The sequence below is a fragment of the Arachis stenosperma genome, chromosome 6 (assembly GCF_014773155.1).
Source record: "Arachis stenosperma cultivar V10309 chromosome 6, arast.V10309.gnm1.PFL2, whole genome shotgun sequence".
Taxonomy (NCBI): Eukaryota; Viridiplantae; Streptophyta; class Magnoliopsida; order Fabales; family Fabaceae; genus Arachis; species Arachis stenosperma.
Window position 1 is genome coordinate 116,812,135 of NC_080382.1, and position 2,800 is coordinate 116,814,934.

Genomic DNA, 2,800 nt, shown 5'->3' on the forward strand with positions numbered 1-2,800 from the left:
CTGCCAAGGATGATGGATTCATCCATGCACTTTCTAGTCTCTAGGACTATGAAATCAGCAGGGATGTAATGGTCTTTAATATTTACCAGAACACCCTCTACAAGTCCATAAGCTTATTTTCTTGAATTGTCTGCCATCTCTAGTGAGATTCTTGCAGCTTGTACCTCAAAGATCCCTAGCTTCTCCATTACAGAGAGAGGCATGAGGTTTACACTTGACCCTAAGTCACACAGAGCCTTCTTGAAGGTCATGGTGCCAATGGTACAAGGTATTAAAAACTTCCCAGGATCCTGTCTCTTTTGAGGTAATCTCTGCCTAGACAAGTCATCCAGTTCTTTGGTGAGCAAAGGGGGTTCGTTCTCCCAAGTCTCATTACTAAATAACTTGTCATTTAGCTTCATGATTGCTCCAAGTATTTAGCAACTTGCTCTTCAGTGACATCTTCATCCTCTTCAGAGGAGGAATACTCATCAGAGCTCATGAATGGCAGAAGTAAGTCCAATGGAATCTCTATGGTCTCATTTTGAGCCTCAGATTCCCATGGTTCCTCATTAGGGGACTCATTGGAGGCCAGTGGACGTCCATTGAGGTATTCCTCAGTGGCGTTCACTGCCTCTCCTTCCTCTCCAAATTCGGCCATGTTGATGGCCTTGCACTCTCCTTTTGGATTTTCTTCTGTATTGCTTGGAAGAGTACTAGGAGGGAGTTCAGTAATTTTCTTGCTCAGCTGTCCCACTTGTGCCTCCAAATTTCTAATGGAGGACCTTGTTTCAGTCATGAAACTTTGAGTGGTTTTGATCAGATCAGAGACCATGGTTGCTAAGTCAGAGTGGCTCTGCTTAAAACTCTCTGTCTGTTGCTGAGAAGATGATGGAAAAGGCTTGCCATTGCTAAACCTGTTTCTTCCACCATTATTGTTATTGAAACCTTGTTGAGGTCTCTCTTGATCCTTCCATGAAAGATTTGGATGATTTCTCCATGAAGAATTATAGGTGTTTCCATAGGGTTCTCCCAGGTAATTCACCTCTTCCATTGAAGGGTTCTCAGGATCATAAGCTTCTTCTTCAGATGAAGCATCCTTAGTACTGCTTGGTGCATTTTGCATTTCAGACAGACTTTGAGAAATCAAATTGACTTGCTGAGTCAATATTTTGTTCTGAGCTAATATGGCATTCAAAGTATCAATCTCAAGAACTCCTTTCTTCTGACTTGTCCCATTGTTCACAGGATTCCTTTCAGAAGTGTACATGAATTGGTTATTTGCAACCATTTCAATTAGTTCTTGAGCTTCTGTAGGCGTCTTCTTCAGATGAAGAGATCCTCCAGCAGAGCTATCCAAAGACATCTTGGATAGTTCAGAGAGACCATCATAGAAAATACCTATGATGCTCCATTCAGAAAGCATGTCAGAAGGACATTTTCTGATCAATTTTTTGTATCTTTCCCAAGCTTCATAGAGGGATTCTCCTTCCTTCTGTCTGAAGGTTTGGACTTCCACTTTAAGCTTACTCAATTTTTGAGGTGGAAAGAACTTTGCCAAAAAGGCATTGACTAGCTTTTCCCAAGAGTTCAGGCTTTCTTTAGGTTGTGAGTCCAACCATATCCTGGCTCTGTCTCTTACAGCAAAAGGGAATAGCATAAGTCTGTAGACCTCAGGGTCAACCCCATTAGTCTTGACAGTGTCACAGATTTGCAAGAATTCAGCTAAAAACTGATGAGGATCTTCCAATGGAAGTCCATGGAACTTGCAATTCTGTTGCATTAGAGAAACTAATTGAGGCTTAAGCTCAAAGTTGTTTGCTCCAATGGCAGGGATAGAGATGCTTCTCCCATAGAAGTCGGGAGTAGGTGCAGTAAAGTCACCCAGCACCTTCCTTGCATTGTTGGCATTGTTGTTGTTTTCGGCTGCCATGGGTTCTCCTTCTTTGAAGATTTCTGTCAGGTCCTCTACAGAGAGTTGTGCCTTGGCTTCGCTTAGCTTTCGCTTCAAGGTCCTTTCAGGTTCATGGTCAGCCTCAACAAGAATGCTTTTGTCTTTGCTCCTGCTCATATGAAAGAGAAGAGAACAAGAAAATGTGGAATCCTCTATGTCACAGTATAGAGATTCCTTGAGGTGTCGGAGGAAAAGAAAAATAGAAGGAAGAGGGAGAAGAATTCGAACTTAGTCAGATAGAGTTCGAATTGTGCATTGAGGAGGAGTGGTACTCCATAAATAGAAGGATGTGAGAAGAGGGGAAGAGATTTCGAAAATTAAGTAAAAGATTTTAAAAACATTTTGAAAAACTGATTGATAATTTTCGAAAACAAAAAGTGGGAAAGAAATCAAGTGATTTTTGAAAAAGATTTTGAAATAAGAAATTAAAAAGATATGATTGAAAACTATTTTTAAAAAGATTTGATTTTAAAAATTAATGACTTGACTAACAAGAAAAGATATGATTCAGACATTAAACCTTTCTCAACAGAAAAGGTAACATACTTGAAATGTTGAATCAAATCATTAATTGATAGCAAGTATTTTTGAAAAAGGAAAGAAATTGATTTTGAAAACATTTGATTGAAAAGATATGATTTGAAAAAGATTTGATTTTGAAAAATTTTGAAAACTTGAAAAAAAATTGATTTGAAAACAAAATCTTCCCTCTTGTGCCATCCTGGCGTTAAACGCCCAGAATGGTGCACATTCTGGCGTTTAACGCCCAATGCACTACCCTTTTGGGCGTTAAACGCCCAACCAGGTATCCCGGCTGGCGTTTAAACGTCAGTTTTCCCTTCTTCACTGGGCGTTTTGAGCGCCCAG

At 39.9% G+C, this 2,800-nt stretch overlaps 1 non-coding gene across 1 annotated transcript; it reads left to right on the plus strand.

Annotated features, from left to right (window-relative positions):
- The first annotated feature begins 1,399 nt into the window (after positions 1–1,399).
- Positions 1,400–1,507, plus strand: LOC130938092 (small nucleolar RNA R71). The gene has a single exon (XR_009069272.1). It is a non-coding gene; the product is annotated as a small nucleolar RNA R71 (small nucleolar RNA).
- The last annotated feature ends 1,293 nt before the right edge of the window (positions 1,508–2,800 follow it).